The sequence below is a fragment of the Corapipo altera genome, unplaced genomic scaffold (assembly GCF_003945725.1).
Source record: "Corapipo altera isolate COAL_440 unplaced genomic scaffold, ASM394572v1 98, whole genome shotgun sequence".
In the NCBI taxonomy this organism is placed as follows: Eukaryota; Metazoa; Chordata; class Aves; order Passeriformes; family Pipridae; genus Corapipo; species Corapipo altera.
This window is the reverse complement of record NW_020884914.1, coordinates 4,077,562-4,104,502: the sequence shown is the minus strand read 5'-3', so window position 1 is coordinate 4,104,502 and position 26,941 is coordinate 4,077,562.

Genomic DNA, 26,941 nt, shown 5'->3' with positions numbered 1-26,941 from the left:
TTGCATCCCAGAGGTTTCAACTCAGTTTTGAGAATCAGTAGAGTGAATTCTTTCTACTCATTATTCTCATTAGCAGTGTTTTTAAAACCAAACACGCATAAGGCATATTTTTAATGTCACAGGTTTTGTTCCAGAGTTCTTACAATCTGGTTCAATAAACAAAATGAACAGAAGACAGGAGCTAGAGGGAGGAAGGACAAAAGAACAGTAAGAAGTTTGTTAGCTGAGGTGCTGGAGCTCTTTTTACAAGCTGGTGTCTCCCCTAAAAGGTCTTAGGGGTGTTTGTATTTTCTTCTTGTCACTAGAAGCTGCTGAAAAGCTCCTAAAAGAGCTTGTGCTGTTCAAAGACCTTGAAATCTTACAACCTACTGCAGGAAATGTTGAGGGTTAGCTCTGCTCAGTCCTACCCTGTCATGTCCCCTCCCACTGCCCCATTGGGGCCAGGATGGCACAGGGAGCACAGGTGTTTAAAAGCAACCTCTGTTTAATTCCAGGGGAACCCCCTCACTGTCACCTGATGACCTGGATTAGCGAGGATCAGGTGGTGTCATTCTGTGTTCCACAGCCCCTTCCTACTGTCCTATTGATGGGGAGAAGAGAGGGACAGGGACTGTTTTTTGTTTACTGACAGCTTGAGCAATGCCACCAGAGAAATTAGAGGAGTCTTTCCATTGACTTTGTGAAAGTTGCATAGCACCTTGGACTTGTGCTCTATGTACTGTTTTTTATTTTACACACAGTCAGCTCAGAGTCTCCCTCATATCTCTTTCTCCCACAGTGCTCAACTCCTCTCTCTCATCACAGAAAAGTCTGACAGGAACTTTCCTCTCTTATCTGTCTCTTTCTCTGTGCTGTCCTCCCCCTCCTTCTCAGTCTTTACCTCCCTCTGTCTCTCTCATTCTCTCCCCTGCTGCTCTCAGATGGCTGGCTTTGCTCAAGGTCTGCAGGCTGGCATAGAGCATGCCTGGAACAATATGTTCCTATTAAATTTACCCTGTCTCATTGCTTCCTGAAATTAAATTGAGTCTTACTCTCAAGTTTGTTTGTTGAAATCGCATAATAAAAATCCCTGAATGCAATCGCATTTAATCAGAAAGCTTTCCAGCATTTATAAGGATAAAACACTATTTAAAAAAGGCTTGTTCTAGTGTTCTACAGAAAAGAAAAAGCAAGTTTCTTATTTACAACTGAAATTAATTTCTAAATGTCCCTCCAAAGTCTGAGTTGCCTCCATGGGTTTACTTTCACAACTTTCACACCACTTTTGACACTCCAAGGTAGAGAGAAACACAACTCTGGTATTTTTAGTCTCATTTCTGAGCTTTGTTTTGTAGTTTGATAAAATTCAGACTGATATTAATCCCTTGAATATATTTAATCAATATCAGTATGTTCTGCACTTATTCCAATGCCTGCACTATACCTATTGAAGAGCATTGGGTTTGAAGCTAACCAAAGGTGCTGTTCACAGTTACCAGTAATTCTGTTTGGGGTTGGACCTTTAGGTCTGATAAACACAGATCACAGAGTGTGGGGTGCTGAACCACTACAGCTACATTAGTGAAAGCAAGGAGTTTTCAGCCCTCATCAAATGCTAATAGTTTGCACATTTCAGGATCAGGTTCATGACAGCTGAACAAGAAGGTTTTCACTATTTTGGGAGATGAGTTTATAGAATAGTATGCATTGCACAGCTTAAAATTGCTGTGGTGTTAAAAAGCCCCAGGAATATTTTATTGTTTCAGAAGCATTCTTCTTTGATTTGACTGCAATTTGAAACAAAACCACAGCGGTATCACCATGGCAATATATAATAGGACATATTTCAGCGAGAAAATAAGACATGTAGAAATTGCAGATTGATCACCCTGGAAGGTCCTGCAGATTTGGGCCACTCGTTGGCAATTCCAACGTCTCAGAAAGTAGAACACTGCTGCAAGAATATGCAAAACTCCAGAGCCATGCTGTGCCTCTCTCTTATGTACCCTGCGCTTGTTTTATATGCTGAAGACATCTTGACATCAATGGGGTGTTTTCAGAGCAGAGTATGTTTGAAGTCTGTAATAGAAATCCATTGTAGAGAGAAGAGGAAGATGTGAATGTTGGCAGTAGTTTGACAGATCTTTTTGCAGTAGTGCTTGAGAAGATCCAGTGCTCATATTTTTTTATTACAAATGGTGGTGTTCATCGAAGTGGATTGATGAGTCTCTAGCCAATTATGATTTTTCAGTAGTTTCCTGGAATTTGTGTTCTTTCCCTTATTAGACAGAGTGGGCATCACAAGGCAAAAGCCTCTTGCACCAGGGATGTGATGTACTGTGCTCACACACATCTAATAGAGACAGTTCTGCCCTGGCAAGCTCACAGAGGGTAAACCTTAGCTGGCAAAGGGTCAAGGATGAGAATGTACCAGATGATCCTGAACTCACTGGTGCAGCTTTGGTAGTTATTTACAGGGTATTTTACTTGCAAGAAGTCAAGAAGGAGAAAGGAAATTGAGACTGGCTGCTCTTTGCAGACTACCTTATTAAGCTGACAGAGCAACTCTAGAGGGTTACCCTGACAAAGGTAAGTGTGGAGGGAACAATTTGAAGAGGCACAAGGCTACGGTAGCTGCTGACATTTTGTCTGAGAAACAAAGTGAGAGATCATGGAGGAGCAGAGAGAAGAAACTTAGAGCAGAGGAACAGGAAGTGGCAGTAGAGGAAGAGCAATCTCGACATCCAGAAACATTCAGTGAGGACCTATTGTCCATTTCAGCTGCAGACTTTTCCTCATTACAATGGAAAAGCTTGGCAGCAATTGGCTGCTGCTTCACAAATACCTGGATAGCTTCTTTTCACAGCTACTGGAACAAATTTCCTTAATAAAAACCTCAAAGTAACTGGCAGTGACCAGGCAGCTGGTCTCCAATTTGAGAGCTTTTATAGTTTGTGCCTATTTTAAGGGAAGATGGTAGCTAACTTGGAGTCATCTACTTGCACAAAACTCAGCTTTCAGTAGGAATGAAGGCAGCAATATAGGCCCAGCCACTGCTACATAGTTTGAAAATTAGCTGAACAAACCTTTGCTTGGAGAAATCAAAGGATGTAATCATAACCTGCTGTTGCAGTGGACAGGCTAATGATGTGCCAGGGATTTTTATTGCCTTGGGTTATAAGACCTTGAAGGACCTCATGGTCTTTCCTTGGACCTGACATAGTTCCACAGTTCAATGCTACGCAGTAGATACAGAATGGCAAAAGATTACTTCTCCATCACCTTAAAGATAAATCTTGAGACCTTGGCAACCTTTGGGAGAAAATATAATTGTCTTCCTAATTAAAATTGATTTTTTTTTTCAGTGAATGTGCCCTTCTATTGCTATCCCAGCTTTGTAACTGACTGTATCTCCCTTATTACAACAGATATTTATGGTCACCAGTGGACAGCACACTCAGCACAGTGCACAGTGTGTATGATACTGGCTATGGCAACAGATCACAGACCAGTTAATCCCTTTGGAATATCCATATTTCCATAACTAATGCTAAGAATGCCTGTGTGATGTTTTCCTTTTTTTTTGGCCTTGTGGGTGTTTCAGGTGACATGCTAATTAAAACTATCAACCAGGGGACTCAATCCTATTGTCCAAAGGAATTAGGTACCTCCCTCCTTCAAACGTCTTCAAAAACCCTGGGATTAGTAACCTGACTATGAATACCAATCCTGAATATAAACTTTTGTCAAACTGTGATGTTACTGTTCTTCATGGCTTTTGTTGCTTTCTTAGCTCTCTCAGGGTATAACTTTTTCTTCCCCACAGTCTGCCTTATGCCAAGGTTCTCAAGAGGGTTGTAGAGATGCAAGTGATGTTGAGGTTTGGCCTTCAGCACTTTCTGTACTGTAGTAGGGGTAACATGTCTCTATATTGTACATCTTACTCTACTTTAAAAGATAGTAAGAGAAGCTCTTGTCTATGTTCTTAGGGCTGGCACTTTTATAGGAGGAAACTGGGAAAAGAAAAAGAGAAGGGGAAGTACTTCCATCTGTGAATAAGGCCTTTTGACTGAAGTTTAATAAACATGATAGTTCAAAAGGCATTCCAGAGTGATGCCTCAAAGTGCACTACAAGTTTAAAGGTAATGGAAAATGCAGCTTGAGAGGAAATAAAGCCAATAGAAAATGCTGGCAAAAGTTTCATTGAGTAGAGCAAAAAAAGTCAGGCAACCTAAAGAGGAGTTTTGCTGTCACTGGACTTTTTTTCCTACTCTTCATGTGTAGCACATCCTCTGACAGGCTGCAAATGTAAGAACCTTCAGACATGAGTCATCAGCAAGGACAGATCCTCTCGTCCTCAGCACTAAAAATAAAGATCTCACTCACTGAGCCTAAGGAGCAATTCTCTATCTAGTAACTTAGCCTCAGCCAGCAGAGCAATACAGAGGCAACACATTGAACCACTGATTTATTCAAGCTGGAGGCCTTGAACCTGACATGACTAACCCGAGTGCAGTAAATGGGTTCAAATAAATGCTGGCATTACAGAAGGCACCATGTTTTATGACATATAGGATACACATCCAGGAGCTCTGAGGGCTGGTACCCTGGGCTACTAGTCCTGGAAATGAAGAACTCTATCACCAGCATTCATACTGTTGAAAACTGAGCACAAGAGAGGATGCTGTGGATTACGTCCTGGTAGAAAATGATGCCTTTCCCTTATCCTTTATGATCTGAGTGTTCTTTTTGCCAGCATGACAGTAATTATTTAACTACCCTTCCAGGAAGTAGATTTGAAATCTTCTTTTCAACTTGTGGTGAAAGCTATATCAATACTCTCTGATGTAGGGCAGTGGAGGTGAGGGAGAAATAACTCAGTAGCTTGGCTTAAACCTAACTGAACATATTAGTCATGAAATATTTAAACCATCAATATCACACATTGATGTGCAAAATGTTTAATTATGTATCATTTCAGTTATTATTCATGTTAGATCTTAGACCTTAAGATGTACATACATTTAAAAAATAGCTCAGGAGATGTATCAGGAGTGTAGAGCAGCATGAAAAATCTGAAGGCTGGCTGTACACTTTTGCCTTGAAAGTATGTGTCAGAATCCTTTTTTTTTCCCCCTAGATTACCAAATCATTTTTCTGCTCAGTGCAGCCAATGTTTTTGCCTTTAGTAAATGTCTCTGGTAAAACAAGACCATTTCAAAGGAAAAGCTTCAAGTTTTAAGCTTAATGCCTCTTGTATTCTATTTCGGTCCATATGCTGTTTCCGTCACTGTATCTTAAGTGTGTGTAACTAAGTGTCTCCCAGTATTGCATTAAGCAGCACGACTACCATCTGTCACAAATGGTTTGCTCTCCCTTCCCCACAGCAAAATTGTATGTGCAGTGTCATGCTCCACATGTACATATCTGCCCAGCGTCTGCCAGAGAAGGCAGAAGTGAAGTGGGTTGTTTAGCACCTGTACCAGAGGATGGCAAGGGCTGCGTTTGGTGGCCCTTTGCTCAGTGCCCACTAATTCCAGGTAGGGCAGTGAGATCCAAGGGCACCTAAACACAACCACAGTGCTGGATAGTGGGGAACTTTCCTTGCTCCCTGTAGGACTGCTCACTTGAATAACAACAATAATGAGGGAACAGGCTGTTTGGATTCTGCGCCTGAATTCTTATGTCACTAAATTTTTATCTCAATAATTTCAGAAATGCTGCTGTGAAAAGCACTCTACCTGTTTGTTTCTGTAGCTACCTGTGGTGAGGCTGCATGCCACTAAAAATTTGCATTGCCAAACCTTCTGCTGGCAGTTCATAAGCCAAATGAAGGGGACGGATGAGCAGCAACGGTGAGGAGAGCTCTGAAATTTTTCTTCAGTAGTTTTTAAAATATTGAAAAAAAAAAATATCAGACACCTCTGCTCTTTATCACTTGTATGGTAACAAATAATGAAAGGTGTAAAATAGCCAACTTCCAGAGTGTTGGGCTTGAGATTGGAATTTGTTTACAGGGCCAGAATCTAGTCCTGCTGTATTAAGCAGCTTTATCCAGTCATTCATATGCAACAGTGGTGTCACGCAGCGACTGCTGAAAGGAACACTAATAAAGGTTTCTTTTGTTTTCATATAGATTAACACATTACTTTATTCTCATCTTCAGGAGGCATTCAGAAAGACTGCATTGCTGATGCCTATATCCAGTTTCAGCTTTCAATTAGCAATTTGCTTTCCCTTACAATCCAAGTGCTACTGGAATTAACCCAAGCTAATTATCACTGATGGACTGATCTCTCTGTGAAGCCTAGAAAGTAAGGCTGTCATATTTCACCTGAGACTTGCATACACATTTGCTTTGTGATTGGATTGCTCAGTTTTGGAAGTCAATTTTAAGGTTTCAACAGGCTTAACTTCACACAAGTTTCATAGATTTCAAGCTGCAGCAACAGCATCTGTGTAAAATAAGCTTTAGGTGTGTTTAGTAGGAGACCTAAACTGTGAGTTATAGATGCTTGTTGGATGTGGTTGGAAACCTGGACTCTGGGTTGACGATTAGTAGGGTGGTGTTCCTGGTTTTTACTTCGAGATGTCTCTGTGCAATGTCACCTCTGCTAGTGCAGGCTGAACACCATGGGCAGTGTAACCTGCACGAGCTACTGGCCCCTTTGTATGTGCTCCTACCTGCTGTAGGAGTAAAACTATGTTGTTATGGACTGTTCATGTTCCCAGCACAGCTCTGATGACACCTCTGTGCTGTCTCTCCAGAATCCCTTCAGCTTCTGTAGAGACTTAAGGGGAAAATTCAAACTATTAGTGGTACAAATTAGACTAACTTCAGTTCTTGATTTTCCTCTCTATGAGGGTAGTGAGATATTCTTTTTTATAATGTACCTCATTGGAGCAAAGCAAATCCTTCCTTCTTGGTGACACAGTGTTCAAGTAACAGAAGTAAAACAATCCATATAAATGAAGTGCCCACAGGCTGCCTGCAATGCAATTCTGCAAAATATTATCTGTAGATTGTATTTGTAAATACAATCTGTGTTCTCTTGCACAGAAGGCCTTACTTGCACATCTCACCACTTTGAGGCATTTGATAGGTTTAACTATAGAGAGTAGCATTTTAGGAAAAATAATATCTTGTATAATTTACACAATTTCCCAGTAAAATGACTCTTTCTTATCTACCCAAGCAAGACCTTCATCTTCTAAAATCTATTCAGAATGGCTGCACTACTTACCAGTTGCAAACATGTAGAGTTTTTCTGAACACTGTTGTGGCTCCAGAGAGTTATTTACTGAGCAGTTGAACTTGTGAAACCGTTGCAGCAAAGCTGTCACAAGCATCATTCTATTGAGAATCCCTCACAGAACTGGGATCCTCAAGGAACAAACAGGACATTCAGGTCCCACCAGCCTTGTAAGAGCTCTTTCCTTCCCCAGCAGTAAGAGGACTAACAGAAACATCCTCTGCAGGAGCAATGCCATTTTCCAGTACCTTACAGAAAGTTTTATCTCCTGCAGTGAAGTGCAAATATGAAACGTTTTTGTGATGGGAGGAGTTATGTCTCTTTGTGCCCTGTTTGCTTGAAGGTTCATAGTACACTAAGGAGAAGGAACTGGAGGGAATGGCCTGAGAGCTTGACTTGTGAATTCTTGTGTGGACATTCTCAACAAGCAGTGAAAGCAGCACATGTTGGTAGTAGCTATGTAGGTGTTTTAACTCTTTTCTGTTTAGTTCAGATGTGTCAGTGACAGCTGGAGATTACTTATTCTCAAGTATTAATTAGTTGCTTAGATCTGATCCTTCCTTTAAGGAGATGACGTTGACCAAATCAGACAATACAGGTAATTTTAAACTGAAGCCATATTTGTACTTAATTTTGTCCTTTCTTTGTCTTGGCAGTGATAAGAACAAGTAAAACTCCATTCCAAAGAGAGATTATGTAGCACCATGCTAGGCATGGGGCCCACAAGTATTTTCTAGTACTTTTAGTTGAAACTGTTCTGGTTTACTTCACTGGGACTCTGATTTCACCTAATAAAAGAACTGTAGGCTTTAAATAAAAAAAAAAAAATCCAACCTGTAGACTTTGACTAACCCTGAGATCTGGTTATTTTATGCACACAGCTCCAGCTGGAATGAGGGGACAGAAAATACAAACTGTGCCAGCCAGGGGCATGTGATGTGCCTTGTTTGCTTTTGTGTGCCAACAAGTGATGTGTTAAGAATCTAAAAGCACAAGATGCTGAGGTATAAAACAAGGACACAGAAGGTGGAGCATAGCAGGTTACAATTTCTACCCAGGAAGGGTGGAAGGACCAGGATAGGCACAACTGTGGGTCTATCACCACAGTAAAATCCACCAGCACGCAGACCTTTAATACTCTACATGGCAACAACGCAGTTGTGTGACCCTCACAGCAGGGCCAATTGTAAAATGCAGTAAGTCTGTGCAGCAGCTCCCCACAGTCAGTCAAACTGGAGTATGAGGTGTCCCCAGGTCTGTCAGTCTGGCTATAGGGGCAGGAAAGAGGATCTTTTCACCCCTGATACAAAGTCTCAGTTGCACTGAGTAAGATTCCACTCATGGGGATGGGTGGGGGCAAAAAGGAGGGAGCCTGTCAGTAGTTTTAAGCTTGCTCAACTAAGAAAAAAAAATGTATTCTTAAGCATAACATTCTGTTTTCAGTCGTAAAACAGGTTCCTTTAGCAGGAAAAGTCTGGAATTTAATAAGCAATTCTTAAGGCCGGGAGGGAGGAGGATGTTTGTTCCCAGCACCTCCAAACGATCCAACCCACTGCATTTTAAGTGGGCAATTTCAGTGTCAGGATGGTGCAGGCAGGGCACAAAATTCAGCTGAGATGCAGCAGACCATCTGCCAGAAGGAAAACTAGGGGGGTGAGTGGCAAAGAGCCTCAAAGCTCGTGGGAAGGGTGGGAGTGTTGCTGTTTTGCTGGAGATGGGAGCCCTGGCAGGCAGCAATCACTGCGGTGGCTCCTGCCAAAAGGAGGAGAGGAGGCAGCAGAAGGGCAGCGAGTTGGATGGCTTGGAGAGTGACATTCTTTTGTGTCAGAAGTGGTCAGTATTTTACCAGCTGAGTTCCATAAATTGGCCCTGGGCTGTCAGTGCTAGTGCCAGCTGTTAACTTTGTAGAAGCCACAATCTCAGCAGGGACAAATAGGGAAAGATGTATTGACAAATGGCACTGAGCGTAATAAACTGCTCATCTTTATGAATGCTGGGATCCAAATGATCAAAACAGATGTACAGTTTCCAGATCTTAGCTGCACTGTCAGAATATTCCCGGTTTCCTCTTGCATAGTCATCCATAATGAAAAGAAAACAAGCAGATTTGCCTTTCTCTTGGGTCTTTCTTTATTGCTCACTCAACATTAATTACAGAATATTGTTGGAATAGCAGACTGGCACCCTGAACAGAGTGTGTCGCTTACTCCTGTCACTTCTACATGTAGCAAATAGCCAGAATTATCCTCAGCACAGACCACATTGACACGGTGATGTAGGAAAGCATCCTCTTTGTCTACCCCTTTCTAATTTAAAGTTATCCCAGAAAAAAAATGTCCCATTGTAAGACATTGAAAAGAAAAATGAGTGATAGCTGCCTTTTTCCTATTGAAGCCATAAAAAAGGAGGTAGGGAACCAAAGTGAAAAAAAATGTTTAATTCAGATCAGTTAACACAATGTTTTCTTATATTTTCACGTCAAGGGAATTGTAGAGGGCAAAAAAAGAAGACACAGTGGAAATATATGCCTTTAAAAATATTTGGACACAAAAATTCTCTCCTGATTTATATGTGATTTGCAGGTTCATCAAAATGACTTTTATACTTAGTGTTGCCTGAAGTGTTTGGGGTCATTAGGGACTTTTCAGCTTATCAGATAAATCCTATGTATCCTGCCTTGCTGTTTGACTACAGCATTTTTTAAAAGACTTGTCAAGTCAATGGGTTACCACATCCCTAAGGCAGTGCATTTAATAGTTATAAAGTGCTGTCCTTTGCTAAGTGAAATACCGAGTGCTGAGGAGAGTATACAATTCTTGAGCCATAAGCGAAAAGATGAGTTCTAATATATTTCCCACATACAATAGGCATGAGAAATTCAGAATCCTGCCCATTTTCACTCTGCCCAGAATGATAGGCATGTTGCTTGTTAAATATTGATATTACCAAGCTGATGCATTAAGTTATGAGCAGAAGTGACTCAAAAAATCAGAACATCTCGAATCTTAGACTTTCCAGTTAATTAAAACCTGCCCTCATACACACAGCATGACTAGCACAATTTCCTGGTGGACTTAAGTCATATTCCAAGGGAATTCAGCCTGTCTGGCTCTAGGCTCCCAGAAAAGACTCAGATTATGGACAAGGACTTAATGCATCCTGTGCTGCCTAGGGCCAACCTCAGCAAGCCACAAAGCTGGAACTAGGCATTTTTAAAGCCTTAATACTCCTGGATAGAAACTTACTCAGTTCTTACCAGCTTCCCTTCTGCCAACCATTAGATAGCAGTGATGAATCTGAAAATCTCTCTGGATTCTTGTCTTTGGGTGACTAATATTCAGTAACCAGCCTTGGTGATGCTGACAGGAGTTTCTCAAGTTCACAAAGGGGATCTCATTTTTTAACTTCCCTGTGCCTTGTATCCCCTGGTCGTCAACGTGAAAGACATTTTAATATTTGAAATAATTTAAAATATGTTAAATTAGAAATAGCAATTATACTGATCTTTTCTGGGTATCTGCTGGCTCAGTCTAAGAACTAAAATCATTAAAACTGTCTCCTGCAGCCTGTTGAGAGAAATAATATTTAGTGGGTGTTGAATTTCATATGATTCAGCTCGGTCTTGAAAATTGGCAAACCTTTTATGCTCAATTAGATTTAAAATCTGCTTTCAATACCTCATTCTTCATAGACTTGACTCGTAATGGAACTCAGGAATGAAGCAAACACTGACCTCCACAAGCAGGGATATCTGCAGTCCTTAATGTAGCAGAAGTCTCAGACAAAGCCCCCATCTTTGTGGGTCTGGCTGAGCAGTTCAGAAGAATTCTTTTTTGGCCCAAAATACCACAAATAGCATTAAAGAAGGATAACTTAACTACCATATTGTTCAAGCCAAGCGTGCATGAAGTTACATGGAAATGCCATCAGGCTTTAATGCATTCTCTTAGTAGTGATCTAAGCAAGATAAAGTTAACCATAGCAGGGATTATGTTAAGGCAATGCACAGAATGAATATTACTTGTATTTTTGATCTCCTGCCAAGCCAGGATATCATGCTGTGAGGTACAGTGAGTTTTTGGCTCTACATGGTTTATTTTTCTCTCCTTTCCTTTACACTTATACTGAAGGTAAATTTCAGATCTGTGACTTCCTCTGCTGAATTACACTCGGTTGTAACATTTCACATTTTGTCCATTTGGCATTAGTGTCTGGCCCCAACTCAGCTGCAGCACCTGTTTCACTTTTTAAAACTGTGTGATTAAAACTTCAGCTTGGGTCTTTTTTTGGCTTTGGGACATGATACTTCCTTTTAACCTCCTGCCACCTTTATTTAAGTTTGCCTAAGTCAAAGTCATTGAACTGTCAATAAATTTTAACTTCCCTAACAAGAAAAATGTACAGAGGAAGTATCTGAGGAAGGTTTTTGTAGATTACGAGATTTAACGCTATGGAAATTGAGTTTGTGAAAATTGTTCTAACTTTTCAATGCTACTTGATTTTCTCCAGAGGTTCTAAATAATACATGGGATCCCAGTGACCCTGATTGTAGAGATTATAAACTTGGAATGCCAGGACCACAAGTAGAAATTACTTACTCCTGGATAAAGTTGCTTTCACAGGATGTCCAACATAATTTTAGTAACTGAAGAAATTCGATTTAGTACAGCTGCACTTTTTAAATGCCTCTTCAACTTAAAGCATTTAAAGGATATTTATTCTAACAATATAATCTTTATCTGTTTCATTCTACCATCCAAAAGAAACAAGTTTTATCTTGGAAGTTTACAATCTCAATAGACAAGAGAGACAGAAAATAGGAAGACATGAACATTATTATCCCAGTCTCGCAGGCAGGGATGTAGGAGGTTTCTTTGTCTGTCCCCTCACATAAACTGAAGGAATAAACTCTTTTTTTTCAAGATTATGTCAACTGTCTTGACAACAAACCTATTTTGTTTTGTTTATACTACCACCAAAATTATCAATGTATTTTTAGAACAAATAATGGCACAGTATATTTTTATTTTTATTCAGCCAAGTAATAAACCACATACAGAGAAACTCAGAAATATTCAGGGTTAATCACAGTGTGTTTTCATTGGCTGTAATGAGTGTCCACTACTGATTTTAAAGAAACAGTTTGGGCAATAAGTGATCTGTTTCAAGTTACCACTCCTAAAACACAGCAAAGTTTAATTCATGGAAAAGTGTACTCACAAGCTTTTAGGATAATCAAATATCTTCTAGGCATCTGGCTTTCTCCTTATATTTCATTTTTGTTTAATGAAACCTGTTCACAAGCATTCACTTGACTGTTTCAGAATTCTGCTTGCCTGAATTTAATATCTGAAATTACACAGGAATGTGAATCATTATATGGTTATTACAGTGGATTTCTGCATGTACAAAATAGCCTTCATCTGTTTTGATATCTTGTTTAGCCTCATTAAGAAGTCTGCATTTCCTCAGTGGACATTGTATATAATGATAACATTTCTGTTGCTATTGAGTTATGAGTTGTTATACGGTATTTAGTAATCAGGGTAATATTTTTGCTGGTGGAAAAGTAAGAAAATACCAGGGAGGGAAGAGCCCAAGATTAATTCAGGGGTACTGTTTTCCTACTATCTATGGTCAACTAAAACCTTCTTTCAAGAGGACACACGGGTACTGCATACAAAGGAAAATTATATTGGAAAAATACGATTCAATCTGAACTTTCATTCTTTTGGATCCTCTGGACGTATCCCTTTTCTTAAATCAGGCATTCTGGGAATTTCAGAGGCCAGACTCAATCTGTGGAGCCACTTCTTTTCCAGCAATCCATAACCTCTAACCATACTGTGGCCAAAACCTGTTTCTTATGGAATTCTGCTTTGGGACTGAATTGTGGATTAGGGTGAGCTCTGCCTGAGGCTGCAGGTTTTTTTCTGGAGTCAGTGAAGTGTGGACACACTCTGCAGGTGTTCTCCCTGCTGAACCTCCATTCTCTACTCAAATTTCTGCATCCACAAAACATTAAGTTCTCTCTCAAATGTGTTTGAAACCAGTCAGTGCCTCCAAAATTCTTAGACAGGAGCATAAAGACTGTATAAATGTAGTTGTCTCTCCTTTGAGAAACAAGGCAACAACATGCTGCGTGACAGGTAGTGAGAACTTGAGCCTGTATTTCTGGGGTGATAAAAACTCTGTAGTCAACACTTATGGTACAAGTTGTATAAAGCAGGTGAAGAAATCCCTACCTCTTTGGCTCCTTTAATTCAAGAGCTGATCATATCCCAGAAGTCCTCTCCCCTCACCTGTGGCACTGGGTATCAAGCACAAGAAATTGCTGCAGTATTCTCCATACAGCCCAGTGTTACCACGGACTTTTTTTTAATCTTTGGAGTGATCAGCTCTGTTATTACTGCTCAGCAATTTCAGCTACTTCATTTTTGCTAGGGTGTTTTTTTTTTAAGTGACAGTTTAATATACTGCAACTTAAAACAGGAATCCTAAAATCTAGCGGAGCAGCTACGAGCGGGGTTCGCCTGAAGAAACGTATTCATTACAGCAATCACACTTTGGGTATGAGGCTGACATACCTTTATCCTATTCTTGTGTGCTGCCACAGTAATAAGAAGCCATCCTGGGAGAAGGGCCAGGAAATACAGGCTTTGGGGTACAATCTAAACATGCGAAAGAGGAGGAGGAAAAGCTGCACACTAAGCAGGCACAGATGGCACGGCACTGTGGGACAGCAGGGCTTGTTGGAGGCAGTGTTAAGTAGACAGTTTGGGAACTGGCTGTGAGTTTTAGCAGCTGATTCAATCAAACCACCTGCATATAGCCTGGTTCCACCTTATTTTGCCTCCTGCAAATTAAGAGGTGTAGTTGTGCCTCTTTGTATTCCAAATATCTGTGCATAGGTACTGGTAGTGCATAAATGCATATACAAGCATGTGTACGTGCACACATGTATGTAAAATCATGATAAAGGGCACCAGCAACATCAATACAGAACTTATTTTGTCTCCTTTTTCACTCCACCTTCTGCTCTGATCCCAAGATTCTGTTTTTAATATAGACACATAAAAGTGCCCTGGAAAAAAAAGAGATTAAAAAACTTTAAGGTCATGATTATGTTGATTTTGGTTTGGGAATATTAATTAGAGACTAGTAATGCAGGTTTGTGAATGGCATGATCATGAAACTGTAAAATGTCTTAGAAAAGGTCAGTGCATTTTGTTACCTCTGAATCCGTTGCTGAGTTTCAGAAACAAGGAGAAAATAATGATCTGTATAAACTGAGATCTTCTGTAGTCATTTGGATAAAAATTCGGCATCTTCTGTCTTTTTAAGCTTCCAGGTGGATTTTCTTTTTTATAGAGGGGTGCAGAGGATTAAGGGTTTATTTCTGAGAAGCTACAATTGGCTTTTGGGGCACTCAGTGTGCTCTGGAGACATTAATATTTAAACCATTCAGGGATAATTGCATTAGTTGTCTTTTCTCCCAACTAAATTATTTGAGTACATTAACAGACAATTTTGTGTTGACAGGGCATGATTTTCTACTGGTGGGAATAGAAAGCTTTGTAATATCTCAAGCAAAGCATCAGTCTAAACTTTCAATTCTAAGAGTATATCACTGGATCAGGGACTTCGTAGATGATATATTGCAGATGGGAGAGAGAGATCTCATTTTAGCAGTAAGGGGAAGCAGTGGATTTAGCAACAGACAAACCATACTTCTAGCTGGAAATGTTGCTTTTTACCCTCTAAAGTTTCAGATCACAAGCCACTCCTTCAAATTAGATTGTTAATTTTTAATGCATGTAGCAATTACTGATGTGACAGATAGCAGACCTGATCTTGCTCCCATCAAACTCTGTGGGAGTTCAGACATTGATATCACATGGGGAGACTGCAGATGCAGTTAACAAGGCATGATGTATGTCATCTACACATTTTCATCTGTGTATGGGAATGCCAGGAATATGTACCTTGTGGCTTTTGACATTAGAAGGTCATTTTAAGTCTATCTAGAAAGCAGTTTAAAAACGGATGAATGTGTTTGATATAGTAATTCCTGTTTTCTGATCCAACTGCATGTGAAAATTTCAGTAAATTCCCTTTTTTTTTGAATACAAGCAGCAAGCAGAATACAGCTCAAATTAGAAGTGGATCCCATCTTCATGTTGCCTACATTTTTTTTCAGTTCTGGGTTTTTCAATCTTCCATCTCTTTGACAAGACTGTTTCTCCTTCCTAGAATAATCATTCTTTCACAATTTCCCCTTCTTGATGTCTTCTTTTCGCTGCATCTTCAGATGCCAGTGGCAGCTCTCTACCCTGTAATCTACTTCCATTTTGGGGGGGATAAAAGCAGTGCTTCCTCTCTTTGTTACTACCAATAGTTTCTCATAATGGTCACCACTTTCCCTTTTTGATGCCCATGTCCAAAAGATCAACCTTTCCTGACCTTGCGGGTTCATCACCCAAAGATCTCATTCAAATAATGCAATTTACCTGCCCACAAGTGAACTATTTTGAGAGCTGTTATTTCCTACCCACAGCAGCTGCTTCCCAAAATCTGAAAGACATAAAAATGAAGGAGTAGCCCACAAGTTTTGTTCTTCCCTCCCTGCACACATCCAAAACAGATACAGGTAAAATAATGTAGCATTGACTGTGGTTCTGTTTTGTCAAAGCAAAGGGAGAGAGAGAAAAATCACGAGGCAGGAATCACAACTGACCCCTAGATTAGAATTCAGTGTAGAAAGGTATATATCCAGTGTTCACATAACTCTGAGGAGAGATTGACTGCTATGAACCTGTTTAAGTTCATCCAGCACTAAATTTTACCTGTAATTTAAATATTACTGCATGTAAAAAAGTCAAAATAGTCACTCTCCCCTTTGTTGAGGGGTCTTTGCTAATATGAGATAAGAGGCAAGAATTAGGGACTATCACAATAGCAGCTGACATTCTTTGTCTGAAGCAACAATTTTGTGCAATAAGAATGAAAAATTGTCATATAATTAAAACTTTATCTTCTTGCACTAGGAAACATAATCAATGTTGTATATAATTTGGCAAATTCCTGTTTGGAAGCATTAAGGATGATTCATCTCCAGCTGAGCTAATTGTTTGTACTCCCTCACAGTCAGTGAAGAAAAGACACTGCCACCTACATCCCATTCCAAAGGACTTTCCTAAAGTACAGTGTTTGCAAAGCTGGTAATATGGCCAGTTCCCAGCTCCTGAATATTTATTGCATTGCAAAATCCTGCTGCAATTCTTGCTGGATGTGATTAACAGATGTGAAAATGTTTGTTCTCTTAATAGCTTTAATATTTTTATAAACCAGGATTATATAATTTGCAACATCTTGTATTGGATGGGTGGTGTTGATGGAGTTTAATTATGATTGCTCAGTTTTTAGCTGAATGCAGATATAACTAGCAGCTAACTGATGAGCAACAGATTGTAGGCTTCTGCTTTTACATAGGGGAGTAATATAACTTCTCACACTAAAGTGAAATTTGTCATCCAAGCTACTGGAGAGACTGACGTTGTTTCATGTTGTGAACTTTGCCAATGAGTTTCTGAGGCCTGCTGGGCAAAGTGTTGCTCCCCTGTAGGTACCAGTCCTGCACGTGTGGATGTAGGACTGGATGCTGCACGTTGGTTCTGAACAGCTTAAAAGAAGCTGTTCTAAATCCTGGATGTAAATTCAGATCTGGATGTGAATGTTTGATGGGTACTTGGAACTGGGTGTTTGTTGTGGCCCCCCTCCCACACTTGTAAATGAATGATAGAAATTAGAGAAGTGTTCCTCTGTAAGGACCAGATCCCAAACCCTGGGTATGTGCTTTTATAATAAAATCTGGGGCCATGTTGTGGCAGCTCTTTTTAAGCATTAGTCACCATTGAATTCACTGTGAAATTCTGCATAAAACATGATAGCATGCTGTGGCATACAGCAATTGCTGTGATGGGATAGAAGAGTATGGAGAAAACATATTAGAAATGCAGTGGGTAAATGAAGTTGACATGCCACATGGGATATTTTGAACTACATTTCACATTTCAGAGTAGAAAAATCAATGTAAAGGGAAAAGAACTTTTACAAAATGAGAATCGGGCTGATCACTCTTGGAACTTCTTTTTGGTCTCTGTTATCTAACTCCAGTCTGAAGTGAGGGATACTTTTTCTGTCTGTAATGTATTCTGCTGCCTTCTTTATAGTGAAAGAACAGCTGTTGAGCAAAATTCTGCCTTTGGCAATATCTGTTAATTGATGTGTTTCCTCAAAAAAAACCAACCCACAACAAAAGTAAAAAAAAAAAAAAAAAAAACCAACAGGAAGGGAAATATTGCAAGGTGTTTAATTTCCAAATACATTAGGTGGCATAAACCTGTTTAAAATATTGCAGAAAACAGTTTTATTGCCATTGTTTGTCAGAGGAACAATCCACTTTGTGTTGACTTTAGAAGTGGGATTAAATGGGTCATAGCAGCCCCTTGGGTTCTACTGGAGTTGGAGTTCTTCACCCCTTTACTCTCTCTGGGAAACCTGTGCCAGCTGGCAGCACCTGTGAATGGATAGAGATGCTTCCAGTGGGCAGAGCCACAGGAAAGGAAACCAGTGTTAACTGGACATCTGATTTTTCAGTTGTCCACATTTGTGCTGGTAAAAGCTGTTTGCTGTGCAGGGGAATTCAACGTGCTGGAAATGGATGCTTGCATTAGGTCATTGTATTTGCCCTCCAGCCAATTCAAAATTGTCCTCTCTGTATTCTGTTTTCCAGTGATTTGCTTTGTCCAATTTTAACTGACCCAAATAACCAAGCTTTCATTTTCCTCTATTTTTCAATCCAGTTGTGCTAAATCTTAGCAACTGTTTCTTGTACCTGATATGAATTTGCCTTTTCTTAGTTTTATGATATAAACAGGGAAAGGGCAAGGGGGAAGGAGGATACAAAAAAAAAATAACATGGTTTGTGGGGTTTTCTATCTTTCTGATTTTAGAAATTAAAAATAGCTTTGTTTACTGTGATGGTGCCGAAATGCTAATTTTGCATCCACTTAAATACGTGGGAAATCAGATGAAATGAACTGGTTTGGTCCCCATTCTGACTGTAGCAAGGCATTAGGCTGGGTCTTGCAGCAGCAGACAAGCTCTTGCAGTACCTAATCGGGAAAAGGGAGAACCAGAAAAACTGTTCTTGTGAAATTCCCATCGCAATTTTGCTGATAAAAGTTGTTCAGATAAGCTCCAGATAACCATCCAAGCTTATAAGTGCTCATCTGCACCATCTCCAGCTGGTTTTGAGGTTCAGTCATCACTAATGAAAAGATGTGATTGAAAGCAAGAGAAGATATGAAATGCCCTCTCCTCTAAACCAGGAGCTATCAGTCACTGTAACAAAACATTGCAGATAACACTGCTGGCCACTCTTCTCTAGCCTTTGCTTCAATACTAAGAATATAAAGTGAGCTATCTTAGTGATTCTACGGTTAAAAATGAAACTAATTAATTTTTATCATTACTTACCAATAATTATTCATTTACGACTTGGCAAAAGAGGATCACAAAACTCCAGTCTGATGGAAGAAGTTCAAGGCTTTACAGTGTGCCGTGAAATCTTGTGCAGAAATTATGTCCTGTGAAATGTTTGGCCATGGAAAGTTCAAGTGTCACCCAGCTGTAATTATAGCCTTGGTTTCTGAGAGGTTTATAATTCAGCAGCAGAGATGGTGCCAGCATGAACTGAGCATGCTGTACTGGGTATGACTCTAAATAAGACCTCAATATTTTTCTTTCAGGTTAGTTCCTAAGGTTGTTTGGGAGTTTTTCTGTTTGCTTGGTTTTTCAATGTCAGCTGCTTTGTTTTATTATTTGGTGTCTTACCACTAGAAAATCCTCTAAAGAAAATGTAGGCGTTTAAATCTGGTCTGTGTCACACCTCCAGGAGATAAATTAAAAATGATTCGGGGTCTTGGAGCCACCTTTGTACCTTTTGGTATCAAAGATTTGGATCTATAGTATAAAAGCAGACTTCTGGCTGTTTTCTTAAAAAAAAAAAAAAATCCAATTCTTGCCCTGCCTATGAGTTTTGCTGCAGACAGAGCCTACTATAGTGCCTGCATTTCTTTCCCTGAATTACTGGGGTGTAGGAATTTGCTGTAAAAGGGAATCTCCCAGCTCTCTGCTGTGCTGTGCCCTTTCAGCAGGGAAGGAGCTCATCTTCCAACACCTACCTGAAGTCTTTAGCCATGAAGGGAGTGCACAGAGTGTGTAACTTTGGATGAGAGGATAATTATTGTCAGCTTCATACCCCAGTGGCATTGAGCTGCTGTGGTAACAACTCCTGGAAGAGCCTGGGAAAGGGGACAAGGACAGTCCTTCTGCAGTGCCTGGGCTCCAAAGCTCTGGGCACCAAGGAACTGTGGGGGAATCATTGGTCTTGAAAGCTTCTCTTTCTAAGGAAGCACCATGAAAAGACATGTGTGAATCCTTTGAAGACTCTTGATTAATATTTATCTTGTTAATTATCAAGTGTAAGAGATAAGTGTGAGTAAAAACACATGCTTTGTTTTGGTTTGGGATTTTGGCCCAAATTCTGGATTTTTACATTCTGACAGAGATGCTGTGGGGGGATGCAAAGGTTTTATGAAGTATTTGACTTCCCCTGTTTACCTGCTTCTCCTTGGAAGAGTTCTGACTTCAATATGAGGTTAGAGGCTGTTCTCAGTGGTGTTTGGATTTATTGGATGCTTAAAGATTGCTTTGAGAGGAGAAAAAGCAGACTGCAGCAGATCTGTAAAGGAGCCAGTGACACAGGCAGCAGATTTCTGGACTACTGGGTTTCTAAGCTCCTCCAGGCTCTTTGTTAAAATGCACTGGGAAAACAATTTCCCTAATTATGCTTTTTCTTACATTTTTGCCACTACTGTCAGCACTCAGCAATTGAAGTCCATACTGTTGTTTTTTGGGGGTTTTGTTAATGTTTGACTGTAAACTTTCTTGAGTTTCATAACTTTCTTGAACAAATCTGGGCTGCAGAACTTCAGAATGATTCCAACTACAACATCACTTATGTAGCAAAAAGTGTAAATATTTAGGCTTTACCCACCCAAGCATAAGAGCAGAAACAAATTATCAGCAGACATTTTAGGTACATTCTAACCTCCAGCAGTCAGGTTTGGGAATGCAACGTTTCAAGAAGAATTTACTGATTGGTTAATGCAGAGAGACAGACATTAGATTAATGTCACAGCTTGTGTTCAGAAATACACATCACAAAAAATAACAGTACAAGTGTTTCTTCAGACTCCTGTATTCTTGTGCCAAAAAGAGAATACGTAAGTGGATCTGAGTCTGGGTAGGAAATGGTATCTTAGCCCATGAAAGCTGTTGTGCTTTACAAATATCCTCACTTTGGTTTAGTATAAAACCTTGAACTTCAGTTTCCTGTGTCTCAAAATGGACCCAAATCACCAGATATCATCTCTTTTTGAGGTATTGGGTATTTGAAAGACAGGTCTAACTTCACAGAAAATTCTTAACTGAGTTATGATATAACCTGGTGACTTCCAAAGTAACACAAAATCAAAATCTGTATTCAGAGGCAGACAGATGGTGGTTCCTCCATGGAAAAGCAGGTCCTTATTTTTTTAAATTTATGAGGAGATTTGTTAATTTCTGTAAATTGATTTATGTAGGAGGCCTAGCCCAGTGGTACAGCATTGAAAAAGCTAAAAGCACTCCTATATGTCTCTGAAAAGTAGCAGCAACTACTAGACAATGATCAGATGCAGACAATTCCAACTGTGTGCTTTGTGAGGAGGAAAGAAGGATACATGGCAGGTTTGCATTAGGACTTCAGATGCCCCTGTCTCTGTGTCTGATCAGTGACACAGGGACAAAAATTAATCTGTGCTTTTTGAAACCTGGTGATAAAAACTGATGTCAAGGAGGAGAATCCAGCAGGAATCCTCCCTGTGATGTGTCAGCTGTGCCCTCCAATAAAAGAAACCAGAGTAGATGTACGAGGTGTTGTTGCAACAAAGAAAGGATGGATGACTCCTCTTTCTGAGACTAGAAAATCTTGTGTGGTGGAGAGTATGAAATTAAGGCTATGAGGGAAATACCACTGCAGAACACAGTTCAGGGTCTATCCCGGGAAAGAAGAACTGGCCCTAAATAATGGTGATACAAGAATAAATAAATCTGAACTGGTTATCAGGAATTTTAGACTGGAAATTAATAGAGGTTTCCTAATCACAAGGATAGTCTTGGAAGAGCTTTCAGTCTGGGACCATGGTAGTAGAGCAAAACCCCAGCTTATGGCAATAAAGCAATTTTGGGCGTTGGCTTGGCAATTTTCAAGAGCAAGAGTTTGCTTCAACGATGTCCAGTGGGAATTATTGTTAAGCCACAGTTCAGATTTGATTATTTTCCCTCTTGCTCTGAAGAATCAATGTAAGTATTAAACTTTAGTGAATAGCTTTACATAGAATCAAGTAGTTTTGAAATGAGATTTTCTTCACTATCTGATTTACGGCAATTCTACTTAGGTGAGGTGTTAGCAATGTTGCAGGTAATACTCCTTCTAAAAGAGATTAGTGTAGCTTTAATTACAAGTGAAGAATGCATACCTGAAAATACCTGCTGAATTTTATTTAACTTTTACTGTTAAGTCTTCATTATTGCTGACCAAGAGGTACCCATCGAATATAAAGTGCCATAATCAGCATAAAGATGAACTGAAGACTCTCATGCACTATATTATTAATGTAAGATTGCAACTAAAATGGACCCTTCTGGAAGCTTCATTAGTCCTTTAATTTATCCGGGAAATAAATTATCTAATTTAACATGCACAGTGAAAATAGGTCTGGAAACACCCCAAATAATTTGCAAGAATATTTGATAAAACAGGTGTAGTACCTAAGATTTTTAGTGGTGGAGCAGAACAGGAAATGGTTCTACATCATGTGTTTTATTAAAAGTTCTGCACTTTTAAACATGAATATAGCAGTTTATGCAATGAAGTATGTGGGAGGACATACATAGCTTTTCATGACACTTAACCCAGTCTTGGGCACTGGTCCAGTTTCCAATATATGTTACAACCATCCAAATAAAAATCATCTCTTAAAATCTTCAGAGCTCTTCTGGTAACTGCAAGGCTCTTGGGCACTAGAACACATTTCTCCCTTGCCCACATTCCTGCAGTAGCTCCTTTCTGGGCTGCACCAGCTGTTTGCTGTTGCAGGGGATTTTTTTTCCACCAGAAAAAAATTCAGATACAGAAAATTCAAATAGAGGAATTGCTCATCAGAAAGTTTGGTTGCACTGACAGCTCTCTTCAGCTTAAAAGCTGCACACAGAGACATGTACCTCAGCCTGGCCTAGTGCCAGTTCATCACACCCTGAGACAGACAGCAGTTACTGTAAAAAGTTCTAAAAAAAAAATCATCCCACAGTATCTGCTACCTGAGTGGAAGAAGGAGCTGCCAGATTCACAAATGTTTACTATAGTAAGCTTTGAAAAAAAAAATGACATTTTAATGGCAATAGCAGTCAGTTAAAACTGGTTCCAACTCTTCTTCTGTATTATATGTAAACTTATTTTGTCCCTTGATTAAGTTCCTTTAAAGGAATGAGCACAGCCTGGAAGGCCTAAGATACCCTCAGTGACAAAGCAGCCAACCTGAATTGTTAAAAGAGAAATGTAATTACAAACTTCCTAGATTTTATTCTGGATTTCAGTTGTCTCCGTAGGAAGCTCCCAAACGTGCACTGGTAATTATAATTCATGATAGCCAGAATGGGGTGGGTTTGTTGTTTTTTTTTTCAACCTGAAGTTAACATTAGTACCAGGAAATCAACATCCCATCCAGCTGTTGGTGTCTTTTGGGAAGGAAATCAACCTCCCATTCCATCTGTTGGTGTCTTCTGGGGAGAGCATCACAAGAAGACAGTCAGCTAGAAATAGGCAAGTTTTTAGTTGTATCTCAAGTTCTTAGTCACAGCTAATGTTCTACAAGAACAAGTCTGAGGTTATCCTGTGAAAACCAGCCTGACTCATCTCTAATACACAAATCTAGATGATTATTTCACCCAGAATCCTTTTATAAAGGTCAATGGTACACTTTGTACATTCCTTAGTTTGTCAGAATTCATTGCCATTTTTTTTCCTTCCTCTCAATTTTGCCAACTATTCAAGCTCGGTCGTTTTTCACATTAAGAGAAGAAAGAGGTGAGTGACTGAATCTATTCGACAATATTAATGTTTGTCCCATGGGATAGCTTTTATATTATAAAGTGGATATTGACTCTCATGGAGGTGAATATTAAGGTTTATCAACCCCAGAGGTATGTATTGACCAAGACAAACTAGAGGTCACTGCAACACCAAGAGTAAATAAATCTTAATGCTGTCAAAAGGGAAAAATCAATATGCATATTTTTCCACTTATTTTGAATGTCATTGAACTATCTGGAAATATCTCAATTGAGTACCTGAATTTCAAGATAGTGGACTTTTTATTACTGTAAGTGATAAAAGTCATCTAAAGACAAGTCAGACGTTGGTTAAGGGTTCAAGAAAAACTCGACCTGCTGTTTTTCCTTTCTGAACAAGACGGGACACAGGCTCTGCTTCTTTCAAAATATGTAATTTTTTATTTGGCCTATGTTAAAGGGAAATAGTAATCTCTACCGATTTTTAAGCCAAAACCAAAATATCTTCTGGGGTAAATTCACTAGTAAGTCCAATTATCAGACACCGAGTTCACACCACAACCTGTAGAGACAAAAAGCTGTGTTGTGCCATTGCACTGTCCTGATTCTTCTCCAAATTAATAAAATCTGAAGTATGCTGCTGAGGTGTAGCTATGATTTTGGAATCCTAAACAGCATTGTTATAGACTCTGCCTTTCCTAGAAATAGCTTTTTATCTGTTGTCCTCTGAGGAAATATAAGGGGCTTTATAATTGTGTGTATGTATCTGGCAGGACACTGTTGAAAAGCCATTGACAACAGTCCTTCAGAATCCTGAACAAACAGGAAGATGGATTCAGTTCTTGCTATGCAACCAAGTACCATTTGTAAATTATAATCCAAAATAAAAATAAAATGCAGCTGGATAAGTGGGCAAATAGATGTAGAAAGGTAATGAATTACCTTAAATAACAAAACACTTTTATTTAAAGACCAGTAAGTCCAAGAAGGCAAGCCAAATAAATCCATTTAACATGCTTTTAAGATCCCATGTGAGTAATTGGGTGAGGGAGAAGAAGGAATAAGAGAAGGGGAAGCAGAGGAAAGATGACCCTGACTAAAAAATGAGCTTTGATAGTTTAAAAGGTTAACTAGAAAAAAGCAGCTGCTTCAGGTAACGGTGTGTAAGTTCATGATTGAGGATTTCAGACTGATGGCAAACCATGCTGACAGAAATTGAAGTTTAGCAGTACACAGCTCACAGGGGATTTTGGCTTGGCCCAGAATTAAAAGAAGATGGGAGGTGGGGAAGAGGCTTGAGAAAGATTGTTTCTTCAGTTATTTTGAATGAAAACATAGAACTTAGCTCATGAAATGAGCTGGCATTATCCCATCACACAACTCCTAATAATAAGCTTTTGTTTTCATCTGGTTTTTCTTTTAAGTGTCTACAATTTCAAAGAGGTAAATTTCAGCAAAATGTCCCAAGGTCAGGAGACTTGAAGACTGCCTGTACTCTTGCAAAGCTTATGCTCATGCTGCACTTTCTGGGTGCAGACTGTGCCAGTCAGAACTCTTCATCCTCTGTTTAAATCTCAGTGACCTTGTTGCAACAGAGGCTGGTGCTTGAGAGAAGGAGCTGCTGATGTTTAATGTGTGTGCTTGAAATCTTGTGTGGGTTTTTTTTTTTTTTTTGGTACCTAAGGCAAGAGGCTCATTGAAAATAAAAAATTAGCAGGCCTGACCTTAATTTGGAACCCAATGAATCAAAAAGCAGCCTTCAATTAGGCCCTTGGCACTGAAGGATTATTTACACCTCTGCAGTTGGAGCTCTGGGACTGCTGTAAGGAAGGGATGGCTGGCACTGCAGCTCACCCAGCTGCATCTCTGCTCCTGCTGCTTCCTTGGTGACAGCATTGTTGCCTCTCTGCCTTTGCAGTAAATTGGCTCAGAGACCTAAATAGGTGGCAGAATAAGTGTAGTAAAACTAGGCAATAGCTTTGTGCTGGCAGGGTCCTGTCCTTACCCAAAGGAAAAGCATGACCAGGAGAAGCCTTGAGGCTGCACTTGTGTCCTTTCAGTGGCAGCTGGCTGCCAGGTCACCTTGGTTCAAGTGTGAAGGGCCCCCAGAGGCACAGTTAGAGTCACATTAATCTGGCATGAACCTCTGCTGCTGCTGTCAAAGGCTGGTCCCATCACACCCTCACGCTCAGACCCTCTTGCCCTCCCCAGTGTTCACTCAGCACCAGCTGAACAGGGCAAGGGAGCTCGTCCAGCTCCACACCTGCTGGCAGCAAAAAAGGGGCTGAGAACAAGCAAGAAGGCTGGGAGGGAAGAGTGGGATCATTGTTTTTGTCAAAAGCTTGGGCACATGGTGGGTTTAAACAGATGTGCACAGAGGTTTATGGGGCCCCAGCGATGACCTGGATGACAAGGGACACCCCATGGTGCCAGCATACACATTTGGCTTTACCATAACAGCAGTTCCTAAGAGGATGCCATGGAGTGACCCCACTTGCTCAAACTGGTCAGACTGGTGACAAAGTAAAGAAGAAGCTCATACTGCTCTCTCTAAGCCATGCTAGAGACTTTCAACTAAGACCCATGTATCTAGTTATTTACACAGTTTAAATACAAACCAAGTCTATTTTTCCCTCTGTGTCTATTTTTTCCAATTACAACCTTCTGCTACAAAGAACAAGCCACATCTCCCTGGACTTGAGAAGAATCTTTTGAATTGGGAGAACTTATTTTTAAAGCCAAGTAATAAGTTTGTCAATCACTTCTTTATTATCAGTCACTCTCTGATGAGCAACATTCAGACTTTAATATCAGCAAAGAGACAGTCTGAGGAATGAATGCTCAAGTAATAACATGTAGGAGTTTTTATGGCCTGCCTCTGTTTCTGAAGTGTATACACAATGGCCTAATTTAACATCAGTGACTGTAACAAATTCCCTGTGGCAACTGCAGCATATGGGAATTACTTTTTATGCTTTTCTTGAAGTGCACAAAACTCCCATTAGCATCACACGTTACGTATGGGGGGAGCAGAGGGAGAAGCCCCTTAATTTGTGTTAGATTTGGGGTGGGGTTTTTTTGTTGATGGTTTTTGTGGGGTTTTTTTAGAGCAGTCCTACATTCTTCTAGACTGATTCATATGGATAACTATAATGAAACAAATCTCATGACTACATTATTGCAATGTAACTGTGGTTAGAGGAAAAGATTACTTCTAAAATTTGTAGTTAGTTATTTTAACAGTTCAGGCTTTCAACCACTTTTTTAGCAGCTGATTAAAATATTTTTTATGTTAGCATCTCCTTTCTGGGCTTAAAATAGGGACTGTCCATTGCAGCTGTGCTGTGCAGTTCAAGTACAGAGCTAGTCATAGAGCCTGAAATATCTGCATAATTAAGCAGGACCTCCAGAGAGCCTTGGAGGTGTCCTGGCTTTGTTTTGTTGAACTAGAAACAAGGCAGAGTTCTTTC